Below are 8,783 nucleotides of genomic sequence, written 5' to 3' on the forward strand. Positions count from 1 at the left end.
TCAAAACTTGACTGGATATAACCCTGAGAAACCTTCTCCAGCTGGCCCTCCTTTGAACAACAGAGTTGGACTAGATGATTTCTAGAGATCCATTCCAATCTCAATAATTCTGTTATTAGTGGTGAAAAGGAAAAAGCACAAATAGAGACTTATTTTTCCTGTTGTAGATGTATCACTTTGAGAAATACCTTGTTATCCTTTAAAAGTTACAATATTAAAAGGTATATTGCATATTATAAAATTTATGTGGTAAGAAAACACACTAAGTCACATTCTGGAATGTAAGTGTTCTGTTGATTCTAGTTCTAGGTTTAATAGTGTATTTTAATTTGTTCAGAGCAAGTTGTAAAAAATACTGAATTATCTCTTGTCAAGTTTATACTTGATACATTACTTGTACCATTACTTTGAGTGAATCAGTTTATACAATGTACCTGTGTTTGTTCTTTCTAGATAGTGGCAAATGCTAACAAGACTGCAACACCTTACAGTTGCACTGATAGATTATTTGGTTTATGTTTGCATTTAGGTTTTCACCAAGTCAGTATTTTACTGTATGCATTTAGGAGAAGTCTGGTGTCTAGACAATACATGGAACATCAAACTGTTTCTGGTAAGTAGAAGCACACAGAGGTCTGCACATTATCTTCAGGATGTAGAACTCTGTGTCCATCTCTTTCTATAAGAACCTCTGCAATAGATGCGTATGAAACTAGTGGATTAATAGATTAGTTGTTAATCTCACCATCTCATCTTGCCATGTGGAAATGTCTAGTCAGACTCAGAAGTTTCATAATTATGTTGTTGTAGGCACTCAGTTTGTGGTGATTGGGAGTGGGGCTGCCCCAGCCTCATCCCCAGTGGGTGCAGCTGTGAGCAGCAGGTGAGCAGCACTGACAGCAGTGAGCCATGGAGTGCCCAGGTGTGCTGAATAACCACACAGGCAGCAGAGGCACGCAGGTGCAGTGCATCAGCAGGAGGGGATAAAAGGTGGTAAGCAGATGCTCAAAGCTTTCTCTGGTGTTGGTGGTGGGTCCAGCGTTGTTCCCTTGTAATGGTGACCCCAGTGTGATTTGGGATTTTGCTCTAGGACGAGGTGGAGATGGAGCCCAGCGTAGCCTTGAGAGCAGTGGGGGGACTCTGCCTGATGGACCAGACTGGAATTGACACCTGGGGTACAGGTGAGCTGCTGGGAACACAATGGGAAATAACTTAGGCCCACCTAATGCAATAAAAACTGTAAAAGGAACAAGAGAAGTTGTTAAAGCAGCAGTAGGAGCTAGAGACAGAGTGGCTCTGTTGAGTGCCATGTGCTCACTTGCTGGTAAAATATGTGTATTGTGCTTGTGAATTGCAGCTGTTAGGATGGGAACATGTAGATTCTATCTTATTCTTGTGTGTTACTTTATGAAGTTGTGTGGCTGTTGGTGGAGTTCTATAACTGTTATTTTTGTGTGTTACTTTATGAACTTGTGTGGCTGTTGGTGGGGTTCTATAACTGTTATTTTTGTGTGTTACTTTATGAACTTGTGTGGCTGTTGGTGGAGTTCTATAACTGTCATTTTTGTGTGTTACTTTATGAACTTGTGTGGCTGTTGGTGGAGTTCTATAACTGTTATTCTTGTGTGTTGCCTTATACAGCTGTTGATATTGTCAATACTCTGGAAGTGTAGCTATAAGGATTTTGATGGTATGAAGTGTAAGTCTGGGGAGTGACTCAAGGTCAGTACACATTCCAGAGTTAGTGGAGCCTACACAAGGGATACTTATACTGTATTTGCTGTTTCTTCTGCAAGGGCCCTGTAGGGGATGGTAAACATGACATTTATTTAAAAGAAAAAAAAGGAGAATTGTTGTAGGCACACAGTTTGTGGTAATTGGGAGGGGGCTGTGTTCAGCTGTGCAGGACAGGTGAATAAAATTAAAGGTAACGAGCCCAGGTGTGCTGAGCAGGCACACAGGTGCAGTGCATCAGCAGGAGGGGATAAAAGGTTGCACTGAAGAGCAATAAAGGGCAGATGATTGAAGCCTCCTTCGGTGTCCTTGTGGCTCCACTGTTGCTCCAATCTTAGGTAAGCTGGGTGAAGCTTGTGAGTGTTTAAGATAAAGGGACAGTATTTTACTGTAATGCAAATGATTAATTTTGGATTAGCTTAGAGATTTCTTGGGACTCTGATTTAGTTGAAGAGTCATATGCTATTTTAGTGTTTTCTCTAACAGGTTCTCTGAATGTGGCTACCAGTAAGGTGTGTTGGCATAATTATCTGAGTGCATATCGATGGTTTTGTGTTTCTTTTTGGATTTATTTGCGTGTAGTGAAATAAAATGAACTAGAAGACTTACAACCCCTAAAATAGAAGCTTTAAGATGAAGCACTTGTGTAGCTTATCCATAGCATTGTAAAGACAGTTCTGTCCTAAGTAAATTGCAGGAAAAGGTTACGGTAAGATAGCTGCTGAATCCACATAATGATTTTGCTAAAGAAGAGAAATAATGTTTGGGTTTTTTCCAACAAGATATCAACTACACAATAAAATGGGCTGGCCTTGTAGCATCAGATTATGTGCTACAGAAGGCTATAATTTTATGCTGTTGTGGCGAATAATTTGCACCATTCTTTCTCAGATGTTAGAAGATAAAATCCTGACACTTAGAGCAACTAGTTTAAAGGGTTAATGCCAGTGGTTTGATTTTCCACTGATGAGAATGATTTCTCTCTCTGTTAGGATATCTGTGCCAGGCTGAGCATAGCTCACAGGACACTGAGTGAGGCAATGGCAGATCTGTAGGACATGTGGGGGTCTGGCTGAGCTGGAGTTCGTTTTCCCACAGCAGTCCTCACAGTGCTGTGCCTTGCATTGCTGCCTAGAAAGGTGCTGATAACAAAATTGCAAAAACAATTTCCATACCAGATGCTGCTGCCAGGATGCAGGAAACAAATATGAAAGGTGGATGGATGGCAGGTGAGGCTGCAGCTGTGACTGGGCACAACATGATGCCTCTGCTGCATTATTTACTTCAAAATTTATGCAGTCTTGCACTGGGGCAAGTGAGTTATTGTGCCCATCCAGCACTTTCTGCTCTGCCAGTGTTTGTATGCACAGTTTGTCAGAGGTGTCCCAAGGCAAATGTGCATGGCAACAGCCTGAAGTGCCCTCATCAGTAGAATCTGGCCAGGGATATTTAATAAGCTGCGTGCCAAAGCTGCTGTGCTGATCCAGAGTTGAACATTAAAGTTTCTGGCTGGCACTTGTTTATGATGTTCCAGCCCATTGCAGCTGATACAACCTGTGTGGAACTTCCTTGTATGTACTTCAAACTCAAATGGCTTCAGACCTTAGTTCTGTTTCATATCCAAATTCTTCTACTTCTCAGGAAGGAAAATGGGAGGATAAAACTACCAGCATTCTTGGTGTAGGAAAAGTGGGTAATATAACCCAAATGAATTTAGCAGGGAATGTATTTTCATACTGGTTTAATCAGCTAGTAATACAAAATGCTACAGAAAATGTAATTTGAAGAAACTCTAGGTTTTAGGTGCTGGTGATGATTTTTTTCTTTTTTTTTTTTTTTTTTTTTTTTTTTTGTTAACTGGGTTTTTTAGGCTGATGTTACTATTGATTTATTTGTACAGTCCGTGCTTAAATGCTGACCAGGGAACTATTTTTGCTTCCATGTTAAGCTGAACAGTTTTAAAAATTGAAAATATTTAATGTAATTTCCTGAGTGTAGTGGATGTGCTGATCAAGTTTCATGAGATTCTAACACAAACCGATCTTTCAAAAGAATTCTCCATACTTTTTTTTGTTATTTCAGGTGGTCTGGGTGTGTTGCTCTTCCATAAAATTGTTAGAGTTCTTCTAAGACTGCTTCAGAGGTGTAAGATTTCAGGATTAAAATGCTTAAACAGGAGTAAGGACAATAAGCTTCAGCTTTGTGCCTTTTAAAACTATTGAAAAGTGTCATTGCCACTTAACTCTTTAAGCCTTTGAGACTTTAAAGCATAATCATCTTGTAAAGCAGTTCAAATGGTTGGTACAGTCACTCAAAATGTTCATCTACTTCATGCCTAGTTAAGTTAGACCAGTGATTTGTTGTTCATTTACTGTCCTTATCAATAGATTTACAGAATTTGACCTCTCTCCTCTTGAAACTTTTGACATTCCTCTTGAAATGGTGATGGTTTTTCTATAATAGCTTAGAGGTAATAATAATTCTAGAGCCAGTGGCTTAGAAAAGAAGATATATGAGTTTCAGTCTCTGATCCATGAACTTTTACTTATATACACAAAATAAAATACTTTCAACAGAAGGATTAAACAGCTCGAGGTAATATATTCTCTCACCTGAGTACCATGGATGAAATTAATGAAAATAGCAAGTTGACTGTTGAGAGATACTCCTCTGATTTTTTTTCCCAGAAAGTCTGTGAAAAATCTTTTAATCATATTTATGATTTTTAAAAAAATTGTATGTTAAATGCTGAGTGGACAATATTTTAGTCTTTTGCTCTCTGTGGGAAGTTTTAGGTTGGATTTGGATGCAGTTTGATATTTCAAGGAAGTGATATTTCAGTGGAAATATCTGAGGTGGGAAAAAATTTACTTCCTCTACGGATGGTAAAACCCTAATTATTTTTACAGCTGTGTCCCTTGGTGTCTGAGTTAAGCTTTTGCTGCACACAGCTGGTTGGCAGGCTATGGGTGTGTGGATGGTAACTCATATTTGTGCACTGCAACTTGTGTTTCCCTGTGTGCTCCACAGAGGCTGGCTAGGAAGAGAAACATGTAATTGACATTTTGACTTCACAAGTATTGCAATACTGTGCTACTGTTTCCTTTTAATTTTGCATTTTGTATTTAGTTGTAAATTTTGTGTAAGTCCTGTACAAGAAGGATTTGCAATCCAGACGCTCTAGACCAAATCACTGGGAAGCTAAAGACACACCTCATGAGCTGATGATATGATCTACAAAGTCTGTCTGGGGATTGGTTTGTTTTCTCCCTTCTGCTGATACTATGAAACTTTTTTGTTCTGTTTGATCTTGGGACTTTTCCATGAGTAGAAACATATACAACATCACTTATTTATTTGCATAAAGATTTCATGCATATTTCTCTCATAGTCTTAGTATATGTGTGTGTTTTTAAATGTATGAAAAACGTTTGGCTAAGTTTTAGTATTCAGTTTCTTAACACAAAAGGGAAGTAAATTGAATTATCATGAGCTTTTGAATCATGTTCTCAAAAAGGAATTATTGTCTAGGTGTGTATAGTTCATAGAATTACACAGTATGCTCTTTAATTAACATTGAGACAATGTATAATGGGTAAAAAATGCTGCCTTGTAATGAAATCAAAGAACTTGATTTAAAATTCACGAGTTATATATCTGAATCTTTGCTGGATCAAGGACATGTTAAGTAACTTCTCTCTGCCAAAGGTATAGCTTGTCTGAAAGGTGCTAACTTTCATAAATGAGCACTTTTGATTGCCAGGTGAAAAGCCCATGTGGGCTTTTCCAGGGTGTGGGAGGCTGGGTCACAGCACAGCCAAGTGATAGGGGAGGTTGCAATTGTCTGGCTTTTTGGTAGTGGTGGCATGTAAAGGAGTGCCTGACTGCTCCAGTGATACATCACTGTCAAAGGCACTGTCTGCAATTGAGCAAATGCAATTAAATATTATCTAGGAACCAGATCATGACATGTTTTCTGTGACTTTGTTTTAATTTTGTTTCTTACTTTGCTGCCTTGTTGTTGATTATGATTAAAGGCATGCTCTGCTAGGCAACTAAATCCACTTTGGAAATGTGAACTTTTTAAATAATCTACTAAGATCTTACTGGTAGAGCATAAACCAAGTTCAAACAAAGTCTGGAACTAACATTAAAAGCCAGAAGTGATTGCCCTTTCAAAAACAAAGCCCCAGAAAAACTTTGGCAGTAAATTATAACTAATTATGTGTGTGCAATACCACACAAATAAGTACTCTGTACAGAGGAGTTGTTACTTAAAGTTTTCCTCTCTATTCCCAGTTACAAAAGATAACTTGTTAGATTACTTTTCTGCACTTTAAGTCCACCCCAGATTCCCTCAGTAGTTTTTTAGGGGAATCTAAAGCAAGAACCATAAGACAAAAGAACAACAGCAGCTCAACCAGTCTGATATGAAACCTTGACTCACAGCACCTTGAGGCAGAGTTTATAATCCAGCTTTCTGGAAAAACGAGTTCTCCCTGTTGCTGGGGAAGGGAGGGTAGGGATGAGAGTCTGTGTCATAGATTTCAAATGTAGCTTCATTTGTAACATCAAGCACTGGTTGCAGTGCTCTGTACTTTCAAGAGTGCTTTTAAAGGCTGTTTTTTTCCTCAGGTAATAAGTTTATGATATGTGTCCAAGCGGATAGATTTTTGAGAAATTGCTCAGCAGGGTAAATCTGATAAGCCTTTGCTAAAATTTCTCTCAAGTAATTGGAGGGAAAGAGGAAATGAAAGTTACTTGGGTTGGCTTTAATCTCACCTAACTTCAGCCCCCTACCTGTAAACTGCTCAATGTTCTTTTGTATCTGTGAGTACATGGGGGCATGCTCAGGGTGCAGCAGTGCTCTTTGAGAAAGGCAGATTACCCTGCAGAAGGGTGGGGGTTTTCCATGGTGTGCTCTTCTGGGGCCATGTGCTGTGTGGGGTCTGCTGCTTCACCAGACCCACGTGTCCCACCTGTGCCTTTGCAGCCCATGGCTTCTGTAGCATCAGCTGTGTCCTGAGATAAGCTGAGTCTGTTGTAGTCACTGTTACAACTTCATTCTGAGTCTTACCGTGGTATGCTTTCCTTACAGTCCTGGATTGAATCCCACTTTTGTTGAAAACAAGCAAAGGACAAAATCTGAAATGCTGTGAAAATCAAGGAAGTTTATTGTTGTGTTTTGTAAACTAACTTTCCAGCAATTTACTGAGAATTAACTAATGCATGTTGTGCTTTTTGATAAGCAACACTACTGGCCAATCCAAACTAAATTTCTATTTGTTTGGGTTCCAGTTCCTCCCGACATAAGTTGCCCCTGTCTGTCAGATTTTAGTGGTTAGTGTCTCAAAGTTAACTTAATTCCCAGATGGAGAAAACTGAGAAGCAGGTCTTAGAAAGATGAATTTTGTCTATGTGGTTGTGTAGGTTTTGGGTAGGACAGAGAGTCACCAGGAGCATGAATGTCCTCAGTCCTTGAGGACTTTCCAGTGTCACTTAAGCAGGATTAAAATGGATCACAAATCAATGGACAGTATGGGTCGTGCATCTGGTCCCTAGCATCATTGCCTGCTGTAACAAAAGTATCAGAACAAAGAAAAGCAAAAAATAATACTCCTAAAATTTTACTCTGTTAAATTAAACTCCCTGCAAATTGTCTGGAATATGATTTTTGTGAAGAAACCTGTGGTGAGACTTCTGGAGCCTGTGCAGTTGAGACAATGATGAGGTAGGGAGTTGATGATATGCATAAATTTTCATAGTGCAGGGTAGTAATAATATTGCAGTATTGGGGATTGTGGTATGTGAGAAAAAAAGAGAATCTTCTAAATGAAATCTGATTAATGTACTTTAAAAATTTGTTCTTTCATTACTGTGAAATATCCAGTATATAACCTTTGATTTTGTGTTCACTGTCACTAGGCCTGTCACTCAGTAATGCTCCTAGCTTGCCTAACACTTTCCTCCTGCTTTCCAGAAGCTGTGCAAACACCTTTTAAAATACAGACGTGTTGCAACTAGTGAAATGTTCAGACATTTCTGAGAAATTCTGGCTTAGGAGTTTCTGTCTGTATTATAATACAAGAGATTTGTAAAAAAGTAATTTGATACATAAAAATAACTAATGATGGAATCCTAATCAATGTGAGAAAGAAAACTGTCTTAGATGACTGAAGTCAGTCTGAACTCAAGATTTATGGGATTCACAGGCTCTTCAATCCTAAATTTTCTCACAATATCACAAAAAGCAAAGTTTACATACCAAGAAATCTGAAAATACCAGGTCAAACATAAGCAATTAAATCCTAAGCAGGGTCCTAAACCAAGAATGTGTGGCCAGTAAAAGGGCCAGCCAATGGGTAATGCAAGGTCTACCAACATATCAGCAAACAGGGAAAATACTTATTTTTCCCCTGAAGTTGTTGAAGGAAAAAATAAATCCTTGTACTATTGCTCCTATTGTAAAGAATATATTTTTCTTAGTGAAAGATAGGGAAAGAAATATAAACATGGTGTATAAACATATGCTATTTATTGTGTACAAAAGTGAATACTATTTATTTTAGGTTAAAAAAAAGAAATTGATAAAGAAAATTACATAAATCAGGGAATCTGCCCTAAATTTTCAATTTCAAGGTGTTTGAACATTTCTTATAATTTCTAAACCTTGCAACTTGCAGTGAACCTGTTACAATACATTGATCAAATTCTTATTACCCTCCAATTTTTTGTTGTGATCATTTGTTAATTTCAGCTTCAGTTTGAAGGAGCACATTTCTGTTTCTCAAACATTATTCATGAGTTGGTGTTACATCTTTCCTCCGTCGTTTTCCACACACATTTTCCTGGCAGAACACGAAGGGATCTGCTCTGAACTAATGTTCTTTATTTTGTGAACCCCGAGAAGCTGTTCCGATGTATTTGAAGCTGACAATGGTGGATTTTTTAGAACTGTGTTTGCCAGGGCCATAGAGAAAATAATTAGTTTGATCTTTTTATTGAATCAGGAATTAAGTCATTCCAGGTTTTTGTTATACTTTATGTCA

Source organism: Vidua chalybeata, chromosome 6, assembly GCF_026979565.1.
Source record: "Vidua chalybeata isolate OUT-0048 chromosome 6, bVidCha1 merged haplotype, whole genome shotgun sequence".
Taxonomy (NCBI): Eukaryota; Metazoa; Chordata; class Aves; order Passeriformes; family Viduidae; genus Vidua; species Vidua chalybeata.